Raw genomic sequence first — 26,121 nt, 5'->3', positions numbered from 1 at the left:
TCGTAAAACGAAATCACGGACAAAACTCGGAATTGAGATTATAGTGACTTCCAGGATTTGCTGGCAATGGTCACATCGAATGGTTTCTTCAAATACAATTTAAAGGGCAATTTAAACACAAGTTCAATACACAACCGACACAAACCTTTATAAGCGTTTCGTCATACGAGGAACACAATAAAACATTTTCTGGCTAGAGAAGAAAAAGTTAAATTATGGTCGTTAAAGTTTAGGATATAAAGACAGTAGTGATAGATAAATTAGGGCGTGCTTACCTTCCAATCCCTGTTAGTGATGCCATTTTCATGTAAATGCTAAAAATACGAAACAGTATGAATAAAGTTAGTTTAGTTCAGGCTCCTGCAGTAACACTGGATCAATAACAGATGATCCTTAGCTTGGTGTCATTAAAAGCTCCAATCTCTTCGTGATATTTTCCATAAACTTTAGTCATCGCCTGTGAATGAAATATTCCAATTTGTTTAATTCATTCTTCGAAGGCTACACATGGCTACATTCGCGCTAAACGACATCCTCACCTGAAGGCACATTGCTTTCATAGTTGGTTTAGTTGTCAATAGGAATCAGTGATACAGATCGTTAGACAACTCGAGCCTGAAAACAAAATAGAAAAGTCGATCGAATCTTGAATGGTTTCATCCATGATTCTATACTTCTCTACTACATTCTGCAGGACAAATAACATTGCGTGAACTGTGCAGCAATATAGAGAATAGGGGGAAGCCAGACAGAAAAGCACATGGAAAGTAGTTTGAATATTTGCAAACCCTGATAGATAAATGTCGTGGACTCACACATTTGTTTTCGGCGTCTCCTCGTCGTTTTGTTCCAACAAGACTCTCAAATAATAGTCACCTGATAGCAGAGATACGTTACTGAGTTTGTTAAACTGTTAAAAAGCTAGAGCAGTTAGGCTTATCACTAACCTATTTCAGTTCATCAGCTAAACATTCATACAGGACTTCAAACTAAAGGTGATTCCAAAAGACAACGTAGTTTCCACTCAGATCTTTTTCCATTGCAAATGCGTGCAAATCAGATTCGAGTGCCCCAGAAGTTCCTCTCGCGTCTGTCACATTGAAAACATAAGAAATTGTTTGATACTCTTTTACGAGAACAGTTTAGAGAAAGAGGTCAGGACTATTGAATTTGTCTTGTTATACTCATAGCGACAGGAAATCCTCCATTACATTTCCATTTCCTATATTTTCAACGGAAACTAACCTTAACTTCGAGACTCACCTTGTAATTCCAAATCAGGTTGTACGCTGTCAGATCTTGACTGAATCTGTAAAAAAGATCCGCTTAAATATCATTGCTTTTTCATCTTTCAAACGACTAGAACATTTTCCCATTTTCTTAATATGAACACTTACTTTTAATAAAAAAACTGGATTTAAATTCTCACATTTTTCCTGGATTTGAATCCTATTTTTGTCCTCCAATGCGAGAGATATCCTTCAAGTTGATTCCTCAACGTTCCCCTCGTTTTTCCAGAGCTCTAAGACACAAGTATAGCACGTGAAATAACAGGCTTATACGTACATGCAAGCATGCATTATGAAATTTTGGAACACGATTGTTGATTTAAAACGTACTTCTGCAAGCTTTACATTGTCACGAATTGATAAACGATCTTCTTCAGTCTCTGGTGGCTGAAGGAAAGATAAAAACTTTCCAACAAAATTGTTTCTTTACAAAAAGGTTTTACACTTCTGAATGAATTACCATTTAATTATTTCCTCAGTGGGGCAGTTGGCACAGTTTAAGGATGAATGATGGAGTTTAGTTACCAAAGCAGTTGATACCACTTAGTCATGAACACGATTGGTTAGTCAGAATCACCTCAATGGGTTTATGTAAATAATGGCCCTCGCAAAAAAGTTTTCAAAGATTTCTCACTTCGTCAGGGCTTTCAAGGTAATAGAGCAAACCAGCAGGCTGTAAAAATCGTATTCAAATTTATTACATAATTGTTTATGAACCAAAAATTATGAACAGGAAATCTCGCATTTAAACTTTCTTGCACGCTTGGATATTTTGTTCGAAAAACGCCCGTAGAAAGTGTGGCAATTTGTTTTTGACCGCGCGTGAGTTTTTGGGGTGCTGGGAGCGAAAATAGTTTTCGAAAAATGCGTCAAATTGCGCGAGAGATAGATATTTGTGGATATTCTTGATCATAAATATAAATAGCTGGATAGATAGGGACATTCAGGAGCTTCAATTTGATATATAAATTGCCATGGAAACTGAAGCTGTTTACACCAAGCTTCGCTTCTTGCGCAGGGCTTTTGGTCGAAATGTCGCTGTTCGTTGGAAATTGCAAAAAACTCAAACTTCAGCTAGTATAGGAATCCCATCGAAAGGCTTTCAGCTGTTAGATTGAGTGTTTTTTTAAAGTTTTATGTTTTACTTAAATTCGTATGTTTTTGTTTTTTCATAACGGCATCTTAAACCGCAAAATCATGCTATATTCGAAGGCGCCTGCTTACAAAAGGTTTAAAGCCGGCGAATACATGAGGCAAAAACGTCTGGGGTCATTGGCAGTTGAAGGGAAAAACAAAAAACTAAAAAACACCAAAATGAAGTTAAAGAGGCTGGATGATAGGGTAAAAATAATTTCAGTAGTTATATCTTCGCTTTCTTTTAAAAAGATATTTCGGCTTTAATAGTCGGAATTTGTATTTTCAGCCTTTAATACCTATGGTTGTTGTAGTAAATATCTGAGAAAACATTGTCTGTTAAGCTCTATAGTATACCGCTTGAGATGAAATACATGTATTTTTTTACCTTTCGATCTGGAGAAGTGAAGCTGTCTGGCTCTAGTTTTATAAAGCTCATGTTTATTGTGTTAAGAGGTGTTCATGCCTATTATTTATCTTCACTACTACACTTTGAATCAAGTCTAGGATACTAGATAAGATTTATGCATATGAATTATATTCAAAGAAAAGCCTGGAGCAGGGAGCATTCAACTGGCATGGTAAATTACTAAAGAAATAAACTGAAATCCAGAAAAGTAAAATATATGTTTTACTCTTTAAAAGCACATATATAGTACATACTGATTAAAAAGCTATGTGGTCAAAACACATCAATGTTACTATGTAATGCAGGCCTGACTTGGTCCTTACTACAAATGAAATTTAAGGACAATCAAATAGGTAGATTATCATGTTGAGTAATACCTGATAAACTGAGTTTCTTGGGTGTTCAGAAGAAGATTGAAACCACCCAATTTAGCAAACTAAATATTTCAACAATTTTTACAACTGTTGAAATTACAAAATTTGCATCATTCCAAAACCTTAGCCAATGTAAAATAATTAGATCATGATGCATACTGTAGCTTAATATTATTGGTATTTCCTATGTGGCTAATGATGATAAAATATTGAGAGCAAAATGTAAATTCAGCAATCCTAAACATGTTCATATAGTACAAGTTATTCTCTGCAAATGTTTATGCTCACCTCTTTCTATATACTAAGATTGCATGTGGCCATTGCTGCTGTTAATTAGTAATATTTACAGCACATACATTAATATAATTAACTGTAAAAATTGTTAACAACACAAGTATTGAGTTAATTACTACAAAATGTAAAAGTAAAAACTCATGTGGCAACATCAAATATGTTTGTTTTGCAATACAATTTTGCTATTGCAAGTGAAAGATATGACTGAATAATGATAGTACTCTCCCTGGTAGTGGTATTGCTTAATAAATGGCAATTTTTTTGTAAAAGTTGGTATATTAATATGCCAGACTCAGCCTGCTGCCAGGAAACAAACAAATCAGGGTCCATGCAGTTTAACAGATAGTATGCAATGCTGTTAATGAACTTTGTATGACACTCCTGATATGCAATTTTGCTTGCCAAACAGTTTTCCTTAACACATGCTAGGTTTTGTATGTAACAGGAGACATTTGCATTGCTGGAAGCCTAGAAATTCCCTCTTTGGAGATAATGGAAGATATTCCCTACAATTAAGCCAATTATTGTTTTGACTGAGAAATCAATGGTGATGAAATCAATGCCCTTATCAATTAACATTATCTGATGTGGCAGAAGCCACATGAATAGACCCTTCCAAGTTTAGAGGTACCACCTTTTAGGGCATGCAAAGCCAATAGAAAATTCAATAGGGACATAAGTGACTGATAGTTACTCTGCCATGACAAGTATCAATCATGCCAGTCACCATTGAGCTTTCTATTGTGTTTGCACCTCCTGCAAGATGGCATTTCTAACCTTGGAAGGGATCATGTGGCCAGATATTAAGATATGCATTCACATTGTCAAACAACCTAGGTACATGCATTACTCTCAGGGTATCATTCAAGTTAAATATTAAAATGCATTCAGTTTGAAGTATCCCTACCTGCAAAATTGCAGCATATATGCTATTATTGTGATTGCTATTAACTGTACATAATTTTCTTGGGGAATATACAATGTAAATTTTATATAAAATTGTTATGATATTCGCCATTAATTGTTAACACTATACAAGGTTCACAATTAGCATAATATGTGTTACGAATAGCCACTTCCTCCTGCGTATACCCTGAGAGCAATGCTAGTAATTCCATCACCAAACGCAGATTAGTTAAATATATTACTTCGCCTTTCGTAATGCTTCCGAAATAACAAAACTGTTCGCAAAACACGGGCATTGATTTTACCATTTTTCTAAAAACAACAAATAGCTCGTATGGAATATCTGGCGAAATCTCCGAAGTGAAAGGATTCCTCGCATTCCGTCTGCTGCATAGCCTGCGTCGTATTGCTGCCAGCCACAATCTAGACACATGCTGAAAAACCACGGCTGAATTTATGGAAGACCTAGCAAGAATCTTTGCTGGGCCAAAAAGGTTACTATCGCGACTACCCGCCGTACGGCAAAGCTCCACTATCGGCCGAATTACTCTGGCCCCTTCCTCTAAAAGGTCACGGTCAGAGCACTGCAGCAATCGAGACAAGCACTCTTTAATATTCTCGCTAATACTTTCAACTTTTTGTTGACACTTGTCTCCTAAAACAACTTGGTTTACAACTTGTTCAGCAGAAAATTTTGTATTTGCCGCCGCCATTTTGTAAACACAAATGGGGAAGACCGCAGAACAAACTCACTTTGTTGCATAATTTCATTTGAAATACCGCAGGACAGTAGGAATGGCGAAATGGACGTTTCTCGGGAAAAAATGCCAAGCGTGTTGTATATTTTAGACATTAAAAACTATAACTACTTTAATACGAACATTATTCTCGCAAGTAATGCCATTGCTGTTGGATGATGCTATGCCAACAATAATGATTATAAATTACTTATGGAGTATGCTTGTTAGTCTCAATTGAACTATTTACAGATGGCTAGTATATAGAGGATTATAAAATCACAAGTTTTAAGATGAATCTGAGAATGTTGCTAAAATACAACTCAGGTCCTGCGGATGGAATAGAGGCTATACCTCTGCAACAATTTGTTAATTTATCACACTAATTCGCACCTGTTCAATAGCGAACGTCTATCAGTGCTTTGCGTAAACATGGCCATGCGTAAGCGTTTTGGCAGAGCGCCCTCGGCAAGCGCCAGAACTTGTATTTTTGCCGCGGTTTCTTCATCAGCTTCCTAAAGTGAAGTTCTAACTAAATATTAACAGATGATTTTAGGCACTTCACACGATGCCGGAATATTCTTGAGGTTTTAAAGGGTCTTAATTTCGAGTGGTATTATACGCACTTCAAATTCAAGCAGGGAACAGTTGATGGAAAAATGAGTCAACTGTACGTCCTCAGTGACAAGAGCATTGCACCGGCATCGCAAAAGCGTAGGTTCGATTCCTGCCGGAGGATCTATAGTTCACTCATTTTTCCGTCATCTGTTCCTGGCTTGATTTGAAGTGTGTATAATACCTCTCAAAATTAAGACCCTTTAAAACCTCTTAAATATCAACTGAACTAATATGTACATTCATCACGGCTAAAAAAATGCAGAGCGTTATAAATGACGTTCGTCAAAGGCAGAAAATTCTCAATGGATGAATGAATGAATAAAACGTACCTCGATTATCGCCTTCAGAACCATGCCAGCACCTTTCACAATTGTTGTCGACGGATGCTGAAATTGTTGAGGAACGAATTCAAAACCACGATTGGTAAGAACCATTAGCGGGGCAATAGTAAAACATACATAAGCGAAGAAATGGTAAAATTGGTACTATTATTTAGTTTTGTCGTAAACCTACCTGGAACAATCGATAAATGCAATGACCCATTTCTAGACAAACAAATAACAGACTTCATGAGTTGCTCCTATGCATGGGTCAAGCTAGTGGACGTGGTAAACTTCACCAAAAAGGTAAAGAGAGAAAGGCTATTTAATCAACTCTCAACCTCAGTCAAAGAGCCATAAACTACCAAGAAGACAAGTTGAATGAAAAGCTCCTCAAATTTCTTTGTAGCATACCTGCAACTTTCTCCAGTAATTTCCAAACTGTTCATCATCTGTTGTCTCACTAAGAGGAATATGCAATAGTCTATTTATTGTAACAGACTACATGAGTTGATTCCAAAATATGGAAGCAATCACACCTTACTATTAGTTTAACATGAATGTCCAACTTCACCCCCGTATTATTTTAATATATTGCAAAGCAACTAGAACAAACCTGTAAGGAGGACACAGAGCAAACGTCAGAAAATCAAGCAATCCACTTATAACTAAAACCCCAGTAGAACGAATATAGAAGAAAAGTTTTCATGGTTAATCTATTTCTTGTGTTTAGTTAGAAAGGTAGTTCAAATTAGAAAGGCAGTTCTTACGAATGACTTGCTGGGTTTTGCAGGGAATTTCTCTTCCAAAACAAAGCTATATACATACAAGAGGGATGGAAAAATAAAATGCAAGGGTTCAGCATAGATTATAGGCAACCAACCCGCACATCTTACCACATTTATCGTGAGAATATCCAACAAACTGCTTAGAAATTTTTCAGAGGATAACACAAAAGCTTTGTTTATCTGTTCTTGTCGAATGTCATAGTTATCGTGCGTTGGCTATATAAAAAAACAGAATTGGTTTCGATAAAATTGGATCCTGTTAACATTCAGATTTCAAAGTTGGCTGAGTTTATGTGGATTGCAAGTTAAAGGGGTAACACTAATGTAGTGACAGATTTGGCAACATATTACCAGGAAATTCATCGTTAAAGTGTTGGCGCTTTCCTTTATACGGAAAAAACGGCCAGACCGGTCCTATTGTTGATCTCGGTACAGACAGATTACTGGTATTTTAGAGTGTTTCAAGAACTCTGCGTTCAAGTATATCGTTACTTGCATCTGTCTAGCTCGGAAATTTCGCAACTATATTCTTAACGAAATACTCTATTTTAAATTTAAATATGACCGGTCTGACCATTTTGGCCGCTTAAAGGAAAGCCCTCTCTTTACCTGCATCAGAGCACACAGCATGTCGACAGCGGCGTGAGTCACGGCTTCATTATTCCTCTTCAAAGCTTTCACAGTTTTCACACCAACCTTCTCATAGAAGCTGTAAAAACAAAACAGAAACACGGTCTAGAGAAAGTGAGCTGGTTGAGTAAACAGCGTGTGTTGTGGTTAAAGATAAACGTTTCTCACCTAGTGAGCGTTGTGAAACCTGCTTTGGATCCAACCTAATGTCTCAAAGCGTGAAACAGTGCTTCGAGATCTTTATCTGATATTTTGTTTTGGTCTCCTGCAAATAGACGAAACATTTTAACTATTTTTTGTATATATTGAACACCTGTGAAGGTAATAGCAGTCAGAATATGTATATTTTAGGGGTGAACACTAAATATATTTATTGGCAAAGATATACAATACCTTCGTGAGCAATGAGCATTGTGATGGCATTAATGATAATCTTTCTTTATTCTCCGGGAAAAGTCCTTACAAAATATTTAAAATCGTTTGAAATATATATTGGAGTTTAAAAGACTTAATATTCCAGCCGTACTTCTGGCGAGAAAATTTCAAATCTACCATTTCATGGATTCGGACCCAGTCAACTCAGCAACCAGAGTTACCGCATTGTAGTCCCTAAGCCTCTTAACGTTCCTTATACGCGGCGAGGCGGGAACTGAGAGGCCTAGAACAAAATGTTTTGTATTTTGGCTATTTTGTCCCCACTTTCTGTATTGAGGTCAGTTTACGATCCACGACGCGGTTAACTGGCCTTGTTCGACGTCGCTAGTCAAATATTTGCTTGAAATAACCTGCGGGATATTAATTATACTGTCAGGACTTCGAAATATCCATACAAACGTTTCAATGTCATTTGCTGTCGACGCTATCGACTATCAAGTAAACTCGAGTCCGTACGTACATGGTTATGATTATAATAAGCTTCAATCTGCCAATTTAAATTATTCTCGCTTCCTTTATAACGATTATTGTTGTAAATCTAGGTCAACTAATGCATACTAAAATATGCAGAAAACTAACGTGCGTATGAAAAACACGTGAGTGGAAAACAGCCTTAATCCAGATTTTGACAGAACATTAAAACTCAGTAAAAATGCAATATTCTCTACACAGGATTTTGTCTGCAGAAAAGTACAAAATAAGAAATTGTCAACTTACGTCTTGGGTGACTGCATGAAGTAGACCGCTGTAGGAAATATTGCAGTTAAATCTCTACACATCTTCGGTTAAATTTCCTGCAAGGAACCAGTAATAAGACAATATAAGCTTTTAGAGATATTTCAAAAATTTAAAGTGAAATAAAAAGAGAAATATTTCACCTGGAGACGCAGCGAGGAATTTTAAATGACTGCTTTCTACTTCTTCGTCAACAACGTTATACAATGGACCCCAACGATAACCTTGAAAAATATATCATCTTAAAAAAACAATTCTTCTTTTGCTGTATGTGATGTATTGGACTGACTAATAGGAATACCTGACGAGAAGTGTAATTGTTTGTGTGTTATATGTGATCCCATACGTCAGGAGGAGAATGAAATGAGGGTTCGTATTTACGGCAATCATAGCAGTGCGAGATTTTCATCAGGAAAATTTTGACCATAATTTTCGCTCAATCATCTATGAAAAAGCGTACAGTCTCTTCGTTGGGGTCGTTTTTACACAAACATCTCCATTTCCACTGCCTCTAACCCCGTGTAGCTAACCAGCCAATGATATATCCCTAGATTGGGTGAAATACAAACATTCAGAACAAGAAATATTTTATATAGCTTCATACAAAATCTGCTTTTTTAAACTACCTGTCGGAAGACGAGTAATTTCTCAGCTGACCGCTTGTGTATTCCAGCCCGAACAACTGAGGATGGTCTCGATAGCTAATTATTGAAAATATCTGACAGAAAAAGAAGTTTTAAAACTATGATATACTATAATACACAAGTCTTAACCAAACGGTATATTCTGGAAAGTAACTGCAAAAATAAAACTATTTTAAGTCGGCTGGATACTTTTTTGCAATTGGACATGTTCAAAATGGAACGTGAAATAAAAAAGATGATAAAAGCAGTAAACTTGAATCCAGGTCAGAAGACATGGATGGAGTGTTTGGAGTGTTTGGAGTGTTTGGAGTGTTTGGAGTGTTTGGAATGTTTGTTTTTTTTCTTTCAAGGTCTGAGATGAACAATTACTGGAACTGACATGGAATGTCGCATGACTTACTGAGCTAAGGGGATGAAGGCTGACGATGTTGAACATATATTATAGCAATAATAGTTTATAGTTTATTATATATTATAGTAATAGAGTTGATGTTCGCGGGCATAAATGTGTTTTTGGCCCTCCTCGCGGAACACATTTTAACCCTCGCTACGCTCGGGCTAAAATGAGTTCGAAGTCGGGCCAAAAACACATTTATGACCGCGAACATCAACCCTATTGTTACATTATTATCACTATAAAAAACACATGAGTATATACAAAATTAGTAAAATACAATAATTAGTAAATACAATAATTAGTAAATACAAAATTAGTAAAATACAATAATTAGTAAATAGATTTGAATAAATATAGTTCACCTGGTGCAAGGCACTTTTTAATGATAACTCCAAGCTTATACTTTCTGGATAATTTAATACATTCTATAGGGTTTAATGATCAATATAGGGATAAGTATCATAAAATTGTTTGGCTGTTGGGGTGTATAAACTATCAAAACTACAAAATTATATCCTGTCAAAATTTCGAATTTCTAAAATAATGCCGGGTTTATGGTCATTTGAATTTGCTTGCTACTTTTATAATATGCAAAAAAGTAGACGGTAGACACTGATTTTAAGTTCAAATTTATAATATTTCGAAAATATATTATGCATTATTAATTATATAACATACCTTGAATAAATTTGAAGTTTTACATGATTCAAGAACATTTTCATTTGTATACCGAACTGTTTCGCCTTTGGATTTGATTCCGTTCATTAGTCAAAGTACACTTCAAGATGTCGGGCTTCCCTTCAAAATTGTCGAGGCCAGGGATATGACGGTGCTAGTGCTGTGTCCAGCCAGGTAAAAGGTATTTCTGGGAGAATATTAGAGAAAAACCCGAAGGCGTTGCATGTTCATTACTCCAGTCATCGTTTAAACCTTATTGTTGCCAAAGCGTGTTCAATTCTTCCAGTGAAAAATATGTTGAGTCAGGCACAAAATATCGCCAGCTTTTTTATCAGTTTCCCTATCCGCTCACATATCTAGTAAAAAAAGATGAAAGAGTTTGGTTTAACCCGTAACAAGCTCGCAAAGCCTTCCACGACACGATGGGTAGAACGAATAAGATCCCGCGATGGTTGTTTGGATGCATTCAAAGTTATCTACAAAACACTCAATTTTATGCAGTTTGGAGGATCGCAGGAAGGGCCATTTCCTAGATTAGCTAGTGACGCACAGTCTCATTTTCGCAACGTGGAGAAATTTGAATTTATGGCTGCTCTCATTATCACCCAACATGTTCTGGATCATACTTTGTCATTGACGGTCCAATTAAAGAAGAAAAAAAATCGATATTGCGGAATCAATAAAACAGATTAATCTTTTAAAGGATGAAATGGCAAAACTACGTGCCTCTGTAGATTTATTCCACAATGAATACTACGACAAGCTGTTGGAATTAGCTAATAACCTCGACGTGGCTGAGTGTTTTCCCCGGGTATGTAAAGCTCAAACAAAATGTGATAATCATCGTACCAGTACAGCAGGTGGTTACAACAGATTAACAGTAACCATTAAGAGTCGTGCATAGGCCACGTGATAACGAAACATTCTGAGCTCATCAATGAACAATTGTAAAGGTTTTATTGTAACTCATAGGAAAACCTAAGGATATATTTTGTAAAATCTATTATATTACGAGTGTCTTTCCCTAAGTCTACCGACCCCTGAATTCCCCACGCTATCGTCACCCTGTAATAAATAAGTAACGTTGCAAGTCCTCACCTTCAACCACAAGGATTAAATTACGTAATTCGAAGTGCAAAATTGAGATTACCGGTTTCTGAGTTTACCGGTTTATAATGCTCAGTATTTAATAATCCGTATAAGACCAATTTATCATTATTATTACTTGACTTACGGATTCATTAAGTTTATCCTCGTCTTAACTCAAAAAAGTTTTCAAAGGACTTGCATCCAGAAGGGATTTACCAGGAACAGGCTAAAATTAAACAGATGTTGAGATTAATGCACGATGATGATTCGTGATCTTAAAATTGCTACCTTTTGAAACTCTTCACGAGTTAATAAGCCTTGACTGTTCCCTGTGAAAGAAAAATAGGTAAATATAGTCATATTATAATATATATTTCCTCCATATTGCAAAGGTAATTTCGCTTGCCTTCAGTTTCTTCCTTGTGTAAAACAGTGTCTTTGGAATCTGGTACGACATCAATCTGAAACGATTGTAAAATGAAAAAGCTAGTCTAAATCAAAGATCTCTTTCTTTTCTGCTTCCCCTGCCAGTCATGTTAGTAGCAATATAAGGGATGGATAGTGAATGTTCTTGCACGAAGTAAATTTCATGCAAAGCGAGTTTGAAGAGAAATTCTTACCATAAAAGCGCTTGGTCCATATCTCGGACTACGACTCAAATATCGAGTTCGTTGAAGAAATGCCGAACCAAGATTCAACTTTTGCCGGAATCTTGTAATAAAATCGACGAGGGTGAAGATCTGCCGTGTTCTGTAAGCAGCATCTTTTGTTCTGCGCTGTCTAAAATGTTGGCAGATAATTTGTTCATTTCGTAAATGCGCGAACAATGGCCGATCTGTTTTAACATTACAAACCTGACTCCTTGAGTTCGGTTTTCTTCATTTCAACATCATCCCGGGTATCTTCAATATTAGTTTCCTCATCTTCTCTACACGATGCGAGGCGATCTTTGACAAGATCTACAATCAATGTACGCTGTCTGTGCTCTTGCTAAGAAGTTCTGTTGTAGTTTCAAGGCGTTGTCTGGCTCCTTCTTTAATGAGTTCGGCCGATAAATCATCTGAAATACAACAATATCAATTTGACATTCCGCCAACGGAATGCCCAACCAAAACATTGAACAGGTTTGACCCATCGTTGACCTTACCAAAGAGTTGTTTTGGAATTAAACTTTCATAAATCTCAGTCTTTCCCACCGCTGGTCGTCACAAGATGTTTGAGTCACAAGATTTCTGTATTGAGCCTACGTCCAGTGGGCTTTAAATCGCGGGTAAGAAGGTCAGATGCTTTGGTATCGAATTTTGTCTTTGGCACCTGGCTAGAATCATCTGCACGAGTTTTTCTATCAGTTGAAGAAGCCTGGAAATGACAAATACGTTCCTAAGAGCTTTCACTAGAAGAATATTAAAACTTGGTCGCTCTTGCAAATATATTATTGAAAATTCAGCAAGCAATCCCCGGCAATAGAATGACATGTGGACTTACTTTCGTAATAAATGGCACGAATTGTTTTCTTAACAATAGCGGACAGTTGACAAACCAGGATGAAATGACATTATCAGCAAGAGCTACAGTGTATTGAGAGTATCTAAGGTGAAACATATCAGTTCGTTTATATTTTAATCATTTTGACAAAAACCAATAATAAAAAGTTTCAGATGTTATCGCGTTGAGCCAACTTCGATGATTCTGTGTAAGGCAAACATATTCCAAAGACTTGTTTCAACTGGATCGCTGTGAAGTTTTTGTACAAAGCACAAAGCTGTTACAATGCGATTTAAACGATTTAAAAGAATGTTACCAACTTTTCGCCGAATACGATTGTGTGTTTACACAACCTAGCTCTCTTTAGGGGGTACATTGATATTTTGTAACAGATTTCATAATTTACGTAACTTCAAGAAACATACCAGAGGGAAATTCTAGCAGTGGTATGGCAACTTGAGACGTTGGCGAAAGTTTAGTAAACTTTTCCAGATATTGTGGGAGCAGTCTAAGGACAGAAAATTTAGTAATTATTACTTAAAAAATCATATATTTGTGAAGGAGTATCTCGCATCACAAGAGACGTTACGTTTAGGCTGAGTTTATTGAAAAACGTTTCTGTAAATTCACTGAGCACATTATCAAGGCACGATTTCAAATATCTCCAAAGAAATAAACTTCTAAAACGCTGCAACTACTTAAATCAACTTCATTCTTACAAAGTGCTAATGGACATAAAAAACGTCTCAAATTCCAGACTATTTTAAGTAGCCATACCTTGCCATAACTGAAGGCATTTCTAACATACATATGGTGAGACAAGATACGCTTAACGTCGCGAAATGAGCAACCAAGTACGCATTAGACAACACTAGACGAAATATACAACAACGTTTAAGCAAGAACAGACAACCGCTGAAAATAAAGTCACGCAGATTCTTACCTGTTCATCTTGACCAATAAAAATGTGGTACGTACACAGCTCCGTTAATACCTGCACGTGTTACAATAAAATATCCAATTAAATCATTAGTATGGTATGATATAATTATGGTATAAATTGGTTATGGTATGGTGGGATATAATTATGGTATGATATGCATGGTTATGGTATGGTATGATTTCGTTATGGTATGGTATGGTGTGATATTATTATGGTAAGATATGGTTATCGTATGGTATGATTTAGTTATGGTTAGTTATGGTATGATATGATTATATGATATGATTATATGATATGATATGATATGATTATATGATATGATTATATGATATGGTATGGTTATGGTATGGTATGGTTTTGGTATATTATGGTAAGATATTATGATATATGCAAAAACTGATTGATAAGAACCGTACTGGAAAAATTCTAGCGTACAAATGAGGTCGGCGCATATCGTTAGGAACACGAAATAATCCAGGAAGAAAATCGTAATTTGAAACCTGAATGCAAAGTAAAATTTTTAGTTCATGATTTTGGTGTAAAAAGAACACAACTTCACTTCCCTTCCCATTTTAGAGAAGACTGTAGATATTGAACGTAAATATTGCTCTCCAGAAAGTATCAAGTTTTTATCTTGCAGTGCCTCTGGAAAGTTCCTCAGAAGAACATCCAACACCTCCCATTCCAATTCCTAGAAAATGAAGAAAGTTGAACTTCAATCGAAACTTAATGCCAGATGATATATTATGATAGAAAAGTTTACCTGTTGTAAGCACACAAGAATAACATTCATCGCCTCGCTGTAAGGCAGTGAAACAATCCCGTTTGTCTTATCTTCTGCAGAACTAAAACAAAAATGAGAATGTATTACGCAAACAAGAAAAGGAATTTTGGAAGCAGAATACCTGACATACGTGGCACTATCGTCATTAACCAACATTTTCTTTCAGAACAAACAAAATACGAAGTGAATTAAACTTTTCTACTTTTGTCTTGCACAAGGCCTAGACGTTGTCAGCTCGGAGACTGAGGAAACATTGAAGAATCTTTAAAAAACACAATGTGAGACATCATAGAAAAATCGCGAGAAATAAAATTGAATTTGCCTTACCGAAAGCCGTATTTCCGATGCACTATACGTCCGATAGCCATTGTCATAATGAGTTTTTATGTGGTACACTAATATATTGAATATTCGTTCGGCTCGTTCTTGAGGTTTACGAAACAATTTCATCTGCAAAAATAGAATGAAATTACTGAAAGAGAAGCAAGTGTGGCATTAAATTACACTTATTTTTGTTCACGAAAATAACTTCATCACAATGAACGAATATGTGTGGACAATCTCTGCATGTCCTTCATTACCTTGAACAAGCGTACTAATCCTAATACAGCCTCCTTGATGTCTTTCTATGCTGTTTCATCCTGAGGCTGCAGCAACAAAGACAAATTACAGTGATTAGATGTAATTTTATGTCTCTAGATGTTCCTACATATACCTTGCAGTCTCTATAATTACCTTACATGTTCTTTACATGACGGCTTAACGTATCGCTTGAGAGGATCAACTGGACAGTGGCAATCTGGAATTGATAAATGAAATATATATCCTTTTACTTCACTGATGCGTTTGCATTCACGACCCCCGTGTAAAACGATCCAATTTGCGGATATATAGTTAGGTTCAGGTCAGGAAGCTTTCACTGATAAGAAAGTTTTCTATTGAAGTACAGTATCAGCTCATCACGAATGAAGAGGGAAATTGGAGTGGAGAAATGAAACCGTCTGAAAATGATTGTATTGAGTACCTTCTCGATTATATGCAAAACATCGCAAACTTTCGGTGAATCAGAGGATTCAATAACATCGACCAGAAGCTGGACAGCTCGGATCCGCACAGAAATATCCCGATCTTTGACAATGTGGTCTAAATGTGGCAACACTGAATTCTCAAGTATTTCTTCCTGTAAAAAACAAGGAGTTATAAAACTAGAAAAAGATTCATAATATCGCTAATGTCTAGAAAAATGGACTAAAATTTATTCAAAGTACTAAAATTTATACCTCATATAGTGGAGATAACGTTCCTAATATGTTACAAAGCACATTTAGAGCTTTAATTCGGTTGGCCGTCCTCTCTTCACATCTAAAAAAAAATTCCCATTAGGATAAGACTGAGGCTACATAGAAATACATCACGAACTTAAACAAAAATCAACATACCAAAATATTACATTTTTACAAACAAAATATAAAGAAAAAAGAAGACCACACACTTGAAGTATTTCTCCACCAAATCTTTAATATTTTCAAACCAGTTTTCGCAGTAAGGATGAAGAGACTGGGAACGATGAGAAACCAGGAGAATAACTGAGGATTACTGCAAACAACGACATTTATTTAGCTGCAAACAACGACATTTTATTTAGCTAAGTGGATTCCGTTAGATCTTCATATATTTTATTAATTTTGTCCTCAAAGAAAGTCATAAAATTGTTAGCTAGATTCTCATCAGATTGGCACACAGGATATTGAGAATCAGGGGTATAATGTAGTAACTTTCCAACGGTTTTAAATAATTTCTTTTGGTCACTCCCATTATCTCTAACAATTTCAGAATGATAACGAGTACGACTTTCCTATAATAGCTCACTGACACGGCGACATTGCTGACTGTATTTTAGACGATCACAGGATTGTCTTGACTTACGCCATACCCGCTCGAGTTTCCTTCTGATACGTTTTTCGTTTTTAATTTGTTCAGTGTACCAAGGTGCAGCTGGACGAATAATTATCTCTCTGGAAATAAGTGGTGCATGATGATCCAGAATTTTGGGCAGCTCCGAGTTGTATTGGTTGACTTTCGCACTTATATCAGCCGTGTTCCCAGTGTTAATCGGTGATAGCCTAATTTCATTAAGGAACGAGTCCATATTGATTGCTTTAATTTTACGTGACTCCACGACCCTTCTCTGAAACAATGGTTTTTTAAAATTGAGTTCATATGTAACCGTGTAATGGTCAGATATAGATGGATCATGAACGTCAATAGATTGAACAATATTTTCCTCATGGCGAGACAAGATAAGGTCTAACGTGTGACCAGCAAAGTGTGTTGGTTGTTTGTACACGTTGTTCCAGATTAAAAGAATCAACAAGATTGAGAATTTTTTTGTTGTTAATTCCGACTTATCGTCTACATGGAGGTCGATATAATACGATTATATTTAGAATTTGAGATGACACATTGATTTGCATACCCATCACTTCGAAAGACTTAATGTGTGAGAACATTTTGCCGAGTCCAGCTTGACTTTTAAAGTGTTGTTGTATAGTATACCAATGCCTCCCCCTCTACCTTGTTGTCTCGAGATATTGTTAAAGGAGTAGCCCTTCGGGGTGAAATTCCCAAAAGATATATGATCAAATTTGTCAGGGTGAAGCCAGGTTTCTGTAATCGCAAATATATCAAATTCATTCTCAACCACAAGTCTTTGACTAAATTCGCTTTGTTCCGAATAGACCGGCAGTTGAGAAGACCAAAAGAACAAAGCTGAGTAACAGCTGTATCAGGAGTGTTGGCAATGCCTGATAAAGGAATATTGATGAGATTGATTCTCTTAATATAATTTCTGCCATATATATTTACAGGCTTTGGGACACGGTCCGTGATTCTAACAGGGATAGCTTCCTGATGATTTGCAGGATGATAGTGATTGTATAGTGTGGCGGTGGTGTTTGCGAAGTAGGTATTATAGCAAATATTCCTATAGGTCATATGGAACAACCAACCTTTCTGTAGATTCAACTGCCCAAGCATTGAACTAAGCTCCTCAGGATTATTAGCGGGTCGAAACGTGTTCATCAAACGTAACTGCTTTCGATGTTGATACATCTCATCCGACTGATTATTATCAAAAGATTGAGGACCAGGATTAGGCGAAACATCCACACACATTGTTAGATCCTGCTTGAAGGCTTCGTACACAGGACTAGACTAACAAATCCATGTTTCGTTTCTTTAGCAATCGCAAATGAGACTTTGTATTTAGATTCAAAACGAACTCGTTGTATGTTGACCCGACATCGAAAAGCAATATCTCCACAAATACTCAAGGTTATGCCATCCGCAGCCAATCCATCCAAATCCGTGCAATTAGTACTCTTAAATGCCATATTAATTGGTCGAGATGTACGAAACTCGTTAGATGAAATAAATATCATAAAAATATATAGAGCTGCCGACCAACCGACATATTGGTCGTGAATTAAGCAGTACGAAAACACAATATTCATTTCCATACACCAAAAGATGGTGATTCAATGATAACATCACGTTATCAGCTTTAGAGAATTTCTTTAAAAACTTGTTTAACGAATCGGATAGAAGCAAACGGGAACGAGAAGAAGAAGAAGTTGTGAAATCATTGTAAGTGTGTTTATTTCTATTTAAACCCGACAACTTTACTTGTTCAGGGAAAGACATATTAGAGTTGTTTACTAGTAAAAGCTATGTACACACACCTTGGGTGGTGGTGGACAAAATATTGAATCATTGGTTATTTTTATTCTAGATCACTAGCTGCCTGTGAAGGAACATACAAAATTTTACTAGAATGCTACAAAAACAGCTGGATTGAAGGTTGTCAAACTGAAATGGTCTCCCAAGTGGCAAATCGATTGCTCGAATCCTACCATAACCGTGTTTCATTATAAATCTGTGAAAAGGATAAAGTAAATTAAATGAACATGGCCGTTCAGCACAAGTACTTGTAGTCGATTGGAGAAGACAATTGTCTCCCAAGCGGTAAATCGATGGTTCGAATCCTACCATAACCGATTTTCATTATAAACTTCGTCAAAAGAAATACAGTAATTAAATAACCATGGCCATTCCCATAAGATCTTGTAGTCTAGTGGCTAATGCAATGTCTCCCAAGTGTTAAATCGATGGTTCGAATCCTGCCATGACCTTTTCTCATTATGAACTTCGTGAAAAGAATAAAGTAAACTAAATAACCATGGCCGTTCAGCACAAGACCTTGCAGACTAGTGGCTAAGACAACTGTCTCCTAAGTAGTAAATCGATGTTTCGAATCCTACCAAAACCATTTTTCATTATGAACTTCATGAAAAGAATGAAGTAAACTAAATAACCATGGGAATCCAGCACAAGACCTTTTAGTCTAGTGGCGAAGACGATGGTCTCCCATGTGTTAAATCGATGGACGAATCCTACCATAACCGTTTTTTCATTATGATCTTCGTGAAAACGATAAAGTAAATTAAATAACCATAACCGTGCAGCACAAGACCTTGTGGCCTAGTGGCGAAGACGATTTTCTCCAAGTGTTAAATCGATTGTTCGAATCCTACCATAACCGTTTTTCATTATGAACTTCGTGAGAACGGTAAATAGATCAAATAACATAGCCGTTCACCCGAAGAACTTGTGGTCTGTGGCAAAGACAATATTCTCTCAAGTGTTAAATCGATGGTTCAAATCCTACCATAACCGTTTTTCATTATGAACTTCGTGAAAGGATAAAGTAAATTAAATAACCATAACTGCTCAGCAGAAGACCTTGTGGTCTAGTGGCGAAACAATGGTCTCCCAAGTGTTAAATCGATGGTTCGAATCCTACGATAACAGTTTTTCATTATGAACTTCTTGAAACGATAAAGTAGATAAATAAACATAGCCGTTCCCCGAAGAACTTGTGGTCTAGTGACTAAGAAAATTTTCTCCCAAGTGTTAAATCGATGTTTCGATCCTGCCAAAACCATTTTTTATTATGAACTTCGTGAAAGGATAAAGAAAACTAAATAACCATGGTCATCCAGCACAAGACCTTGCGGTCTAGTGGTGAAGACGATGGTCTCCCAAGTGTTAAATCGATGGGACGAATCCTACCATAACCGTTTTTCATTATGAACTTCGTGAAAAGGATAAAGTAAATTAAATAACCATAACCGTGCAGCACAAGACCTTGCAGACTAGTGGCTAAGACAACTGTCTCCTAAGTAGTAAATCGATGTTTCGAATCCTGCCAAAACCATTTTTCATTATGAACTTCAAGAAAAGAATGAAGTAAACTAAATAACCATGGGCATCCGCACAAGACCTTTTGGTCTAGTAGCGAAGACGATGGTCTCCCAGTGTTAAATCGATGGTTCAAATCCTACCATAACCGTTTTTTCATTATGATCTTCGTGAAAACGATAAAGTAGATCAAATAAACATAGCCGTTCCCCGAAGAACTTGTGGTCTAGTGGCCAAGACAATTTTCTCCAAGTTTAAATCGATGTTTGGAATCCTGCCAAAACTATTTTTATTGTGAACTTCCTAAAAGGATAAAGTAAACCAAATAACCATGGCCATCCAGCACAAGATCTTGCAGTCTAGTGGCGAGGACAATGGTCTCAGAAGTGTTAAATCGATGGTTCGAATCTTACCATAACCGTTTTTCATTATGAACTTCGTAAAGGGTAAAGTAAACTAAATAACCATAGCCATCCAGCACAAGACCTTTTGGTCTAGTGGCGAAAGCGATGGTCTCCCAACTGTTAAATCGATGGTTCGAATCCTACCATAACCTTTTTTCATTATGAATTTCGTGAAAGCGATAAAGTAGATCAAATAAACATAGCCGTTCACGCAAAGAACTTGTGGTCTGGTGGCTAAGACAATTTTCTCCCAAGTGCATGTTAAATCAATGTTTCGAATCCTGCCAAAACTATTTTTATAATGAACTTCGTGAAAGGATAAAGCAGACTAAATAACCAGGGTCATCCAGCACAAGACCTTACGGTCTAGTGGCGAAGACGATGGTCTCCCAAGTGTTAAATCGATGCGACGAATCCTACCATAACCGTTTTTCATTATGAACTTCGTGAAAAGGATAAAGTAAATTAAATAACCATAACCGTGCAGCACAAGACCTTGTGGTCTAGTGGCGAAAACAATGGTCTCCCAAGTGTTAAATCGATGGTTCGAACCCTACCTTAACCTTTTCTCATTATGAACTTCGTGAAAACGATAAAGTAGATCAAATAAACATAGCCGTTCCCCGAAGAACTTGTGGTCTAGTGGCTAAGAATTTTCCCCTAAGTGTTAAATCGATGTTTCGGATCCTGCCAAAACCATTTTTTATTATGAACTTCGTGAAGGGATAAAGTAAACTAAATAACCATGGTCATCCAGCACAAGACCTTGCGGTCTAGAGGCGAAGATGATGGTCTCCCAAGTCTTAAATCGATGGTTCGAATCCTACCATAACCGTTTTCATTATGAACTTCGTTAAAAGGATAAAGTAAATTAAATAACCATAACCGTTCAGCACAAGATCTTGCTGTCTAGTGGCGAGGGCGATGGTCTCCCAAGTGGTAAATCGTAGGTTCGAATCCTACCATAACCGTTTTTCATTATGAACTTCGTGGAAAGGGTAAAGTAAACTAAATAACCATGGTCATCCAGCACAAGACCTTGCGGTCTAGAGGCGAAGACGATGGTCTCCCAAGTGTTAAATCGATGGTTCGAATCGTACCATAACCGTTTTCATTATGAACTTCGTAAAGGATAAAGTAAACTAAATAACCATGGCCATCCAGCACAAGATCTTGCAGTCTAGTGGCGAGGACAATGGTCTCAGAAGTGGTAAATCGATAGTTCGAATCCTACCATAACCATTTTTTATTATGAACTTCGTGAAAGGATAAAGTAGACTAAATAACCAGGGTCATCCAGCACAAGACCTTGCGGTCTTGTGGCGAAGACGATGGTCTCCCAAGTGTTAAATCGATGGTTCGAATCGTACCATAACCGTTTTCATTATGAACTTCGTAAAAGGATAAAGTAAACTAAATAACCATGGCCATCCAGCACAAGATCTTGCGTCTAGTGGCGAGGACAATGGTCTCATAAGTGGTAAATCGATGGTTCGAATCCTACCATAACCGTTTTTCATTATGAACTTCGTAAGAACGGTAAAATAGATCAAATAAACATAGCCGTTCACCCGAAGAACTTGTGGTCTTGTGGCAAAGACAATTTTCTCCCAAGTGTTAAATCGATGGTTCAAATACTACCATAACCGTTTTCATTATGAACTTCGTGAAAAGGATAAAGTAAATTAAATAACCATAACTGTTCAGCAGAAGACCTTGTGGTCTCGTGGCGAAAACAATGGTCTCCAAAGTGTTAAATCGATGGTTCGAATCCTACGATAACAGTTTTTCATTATGAACTTCTTGAAAACGATAAAGTAGATAAAATAAACATAGCCGTTCCCCCGAAAAACTTGTGGTCTAGTGACTAAGAAAATTTTCTCCCAAGTGTTAAATCGATGTTTCGGATCCTGCCAAAACCATTTTTTATTATGAACTTCGTGAAATGATAAAGAAAACTAAATAACCATGGTCATCCAGCACAAGACCTTGCGGTCTAGTGGTGAAGACGATGGTCTCCCAAGTGTTAAATCGATGGGACGAATCCTACCATAACCGTTTTTCATTATGAACTTCGTAAAAAGGATAAAGTAAATTAAATAACCATAACCGTGCAGCACAAGACCTTGTAGCCTAGTGGCAAAGACAATGGTCTCCCAAGTGTTAAATCGATGTTTCGAATCCTGCCAAAAGCTTTCTTTTTTATTATGAACTTCGTAAAAGGAGAAAGTAAACTAAATAACCATGGCCATCCAGCACAAGACCTTGTAGTCGAGTGGCGAGGAGGATGGTCTCCCAAGTGTTAAATCGATGGTTCGAATCCTACCATAACTGTTTTTCATTATGAACTTCTTGAAAGGAATAAAGTAAATTAAATAACCATGGCTGTTCAGTACAAGATCTTTTCTAGTGGCTAAGTCAATTGTCTCCCAAGTGTTAAATCGATGATTCGAATCCTACCATAACCTTTTTTCATTATGAACTTCGTGAAAGGATAAAGAAAACTAAATAACCATGGTCATCCAGCACAAGACCTTGCGGTCTAGTGGTGAAGACGATAATCTCCCAAGTGTTAAATCGATGGGACGAATCCTACCATAACCGTTTTCATTATGAACTTCGTGAAAAGGATAAAGTAAATTAAATAACCATAACCGTGCAGCACAAGACCTTGTGGCCTAGTGGCGAAGACAATGGTCTCCCAAGTGTTAAATCGATGTTTCGAATCCTGCCAAAAGCTTTCTTTTTTTATTATAAACTTCGTAAAAGGGAAAGTAAACTAAATAACCATAGCCATCCAGCACAAGACCTTGTAGTCGAGTGGCGAGGAGGATGGTCTCCCAAGTGTTAAATCGATGGTTCGAATCCTACGATAACAGTTTTTCATTATGAACTTCTTGAAAACGATAAAGTAGATAAAATAAACAAAGCCGTTCCCCCGAAGAACTTGTGGTCTAGTGACTAAGAAAATTTTCTCCCAAGTGTTAAATCGATGTTTCGGATCCTGCCAAAACTTTTTTTTATTATGAACTTCGTAAAAGGATAAAGTAAACTAAATAACCATGGTCATCCAGCACAAGACCTTGCGGTCTAGTGGTGAAGACGATGGTCTCCCAAGTGTTAAATCGATGGGACGAATCCTACCATAACCGTTTTTCATTATGAACTTCGTGAAAAGGATAAAGTAAATTAAATAACCATAACCGTGCAGCACAAGACCTTGTGGCCTAGTGGCGAAGACAATGGTCTCCCAAGTGTTAAATCGATGTTTCGAATCCTGCCAAAAGCTTTCTTTTTTTATTATGAACTTCGTAAAAGGAGAAAGTAAACTAAATAACTATGGCCATCCAGCACAAGACCTTGTAGTCGAGTGGCGAGGAGGATGGTCTCCCAAGTGGTAAATCGATGGTTCGAATCCTACCATAACTGTTTTTCATTATGAACATCGTGAAAGGAATAAAGTAAATTAAATAACCATGGCTGTTCAGCACAAGATCTTGCATTCTAGTGGCTAAGTCAATTGTCTCCCAAGTGTTAAATCGATGATTCGAATCCTACCATAACCTTTTTTCATTATGAACTTCGTGAAAAGGATAAAGCAAATTAAATAACCATAACCGCTCAGCAAAAGATCTTGCAGCCTACTGGCGAAGACAATCGTCTCCCAAGTAGTAAATCGATTGTTAGAATCCTGCCATGACTTTTTCATTATGAACTTCGTGAAAAGAATAAAGTAAATTAAATAACCATCGCCGTTCAGCACAAGACCTTGCAGTCTAATGGCTAATACAACTGTCTTTTAAGTGGTAAATCGATGTTTCGAATCCTGCCAAAACCATTTTATTATGAACTTCGTAAAAGGGTAAAGTAAACTAAATTACCATGGCCGTCAAGTACAAGACCTTGTGGTCTAGTGGCGAAGACGATGGTCTCCCAAGTGTTAAATAAATGGCTCGAATCCTACCATAACCGTTTTCATTATGAACTTCGTGAAAAGGATAAATAAATTAAATAACCATAACCGTTCAGCACAAGACCTTGCAGTCTAATGGTTAAGACAACTGTCTCTTAAGTGGTAAATCGATGTTTCGAATCCTGCTAAAACTATTTTTATTATGAACTTCGTGAAAGGATAAAGTAGACTAAATAACCAGGGTCATCCAGCACAAGACCTTGCTGTCTAGTGGCGAAGACGATGGTCTCCCAAGTGTTAAATCGATGGTTCGAATCGTACCATAACCGTTTTCATTATGAACTTCGTAAAAGGATAAAGTAAACTAAATAACCATGGCCATCCAGCACAAGATCTTGCGTCTAGTGGCAAGGACAATGGTGTCATAAGTGGTAAATCGATGGTTCGAATCCTACCATAACCGTTTTTCATTATGAACTTCGTGAGAACGGTATAATAGATCAAATAAACATAGCCGTTCACCCGAAGAACTTGTGGTCTTGTGGCAAAGACAATTTTCTCCCAAGTGTTAAATCGATGTTTCGAATCCCGCCAAAACTATTTTTTATTATGAACTTCGTAAAAGGAGAAAGTAGACTAAATAACCAGGGTCATCCAGCACAAGACCTTGCAGTCTAGTGGCGAAGACGATGGTCTCCCAAGTGTTAAATCGATGGTTCGAATCCTACCATAACCGTTTTTGATTATGAACTTCGTGAAAACGATAAAGTAAATTAAATAACCATAACCGTTCAGCACAAGATCTGGTGGTCTAGTGGCGAAAACAATGGTCTCCCAAGTGTTAAATCGATGGTTCGAACCCTACCTTAACCTTTTCTCATTATGAACTTCGTGAAAACGATAAAGTAGATCAAATAAACATAGCCGTTCCCCCGAAGAACTTGTGGTCTAGTGGCTAAGAAAAATTTCCCCCAAGTGTTAAATCGATGTTTCGGATCCTGCCAAAACCATTTTTTATTATGAACTTCGTGAAAGGATAAAGTAAACTAAATAACCATGGTCATCCAGCACAAGACCTTGCGGTCTAGAGGCGAAGATGATGGTCTCCCAAGTCTTAAATCGATGGTTCGAATCCTACCATAACCGTTTTCATTATGAACTTCGTTAAAAGGATAAAGTAAATTAAATAACCATAACCGTTCAGCACAAGATCTTGCTGTCTAGTGGCGAGGGCGATGGTCTCCCAAGTGGTAAATCGATGGTTCGAATCCTACCGTAACCGTTTTTCATTATGAACTTCGTGGAAAGGGTAAAGTAAACTAAATAACAATGGTCATCCAGCACAAGACCTTGCGGTCTAGAGGCGAAGACGATGGTCTCCCAAGTGTTAAATCGATGGTTCGAATCGTACCATAACCGTTTTCATTATGAACTTCGTAAAAGGATAAAGTAAACTAAATAACCATGGCCATCCAGCGCAAGATCTTGCAGTCTAGTGGCGAGGACAATGGTCTCAGAAGTGGTAAATCGATGGTTCGAATCCTACCATAACCATTTTTCATTATGAGCTTCGTGAAAGGATAAAGTAAACTAAATAACCATGGTCATCCAGCACAAGACCTTGCAGTCTAGAGGCGAAGACGATGGTCTCCCAAGTGTTAAATCGATGGTTCGAATCCTACCTTAACCGTTTTCATTATGAACTTCGTTAAAAGGATAAAATAAATTAAATGACCATTACCGTTCAGCACAAGATCTTGCTGTCTAGTGGCGAGGGAGATGGTCTCCTAAGTGGTAAATCGATGGTTCGAATCCTACCATAACCCTTTTTCATTATGAACTTCGTTAAAACAGTA

The 26,121-nt window shown here is 37.0% G+C and overlaps 5 long non-coding RNA genes across 5 annotated transcripts; all 5 read right to left on the bottom strand.

Annotated features, from left to right (window-relative positions):
• Nucleotides 1–416: 416 nt before the first annotated feature.
• Nucleotides 417–855, bottom strand: LOC114542828. The gene is made up of 3 exons (XR_003689786.1): nucleotides 816–855; nucleotides 540–615; nucleotides 417–457 (listed from the first exon to the last, which is right to left on the bottom strand). It is a non-coding gene; the product is annotated as an uncharacterized LOC114542828 (long non-coding RNA).
• Nucleotides 856–1,293: 438 nt separating this feature from the next.
• Nucleotides 1,294–1,659, bottom strand: LOC114542836. The gene is made up of 3 exons (XR_003689791.1): nucleotides 1,620–1,659; nucleotides 1,430–1,522; nucleotides 1,294–1,309 (listed from the first exon to the last, which is right to left on the bottom strand). It is a non-coding gene; the product is annotated as an uncharacterized LOC114542836 (long non-coding RNA).
• Nucleotides 1,655–6,132, bottom strand: LOC114542837. The gene is made up of 3 exons (XR_003689792.1): nucleotides 6,091–6,132; nucleotides 5,537–5,658; nucleotides 1,655–1,676 (listed from the first exon to the last, which is right to left on the bottom strand). It is a non-coding gene; the product is annotated as an uncharacterized LOC114542837 (long non-coding RNA).
• A 2,721-nt stretch (nucleotides 6,133–8,853) lies between these two features.
• LOC114542835 lies at nucleotides 8,854–9,337 on the bottom strand. The gene is made up of 3 exons (XR_003689790.1): nucleotides 9,296–9,337; nucleotides 8,971–9,216; nucleotides 8,854–8,893 (listed from the first exon to the last, which is right to left on the bottom strand). It is a non-coding gene; the product is annotated as an uncharacterized LOC114542835 (long non-coding RNA).
• Nucleotides 9,338–9,347: 10 nt separating this feature from the next.
• LOC114542833 lies at nucleotides 9,348–10,659 on the bottom strand. The gene is made up of 3 exons (XR_003689789.1): nucleotides 10,389–10,659; nucleotides 10,073–10,135; nucleotides 9,348–9,387 (listed from the first exon to the last, which is right to left on the bottom strand). It is a non-coding gene; the product is annotated as an uncharacterized LOC114542833 (long non-coding RNA).
• Nucleotides 10,660–26,121: the final 15,462 nt, after the last annotated feature.

Source organism: Dendronephthya gigantea, unplaced genomic scaffold (assembly GCF_004324835.1).
Source record: "Dendronephthya gigantea isolate DGI-Jeju-01 unplaced genomic scaffold, DenGig_1.0 000404F, whole genome shotgun sequence".
Taxonomy (NCBI): Eukaryota; Metazoa; Cnidaria; class Anthozoa; order Malacalcyonacea; family Nephtheidae; genus Dendronephthya; species Dendronephthya gigantea.
This window is presented reverse-complemented; position numbering and strand designations above follow the sequence as displayed.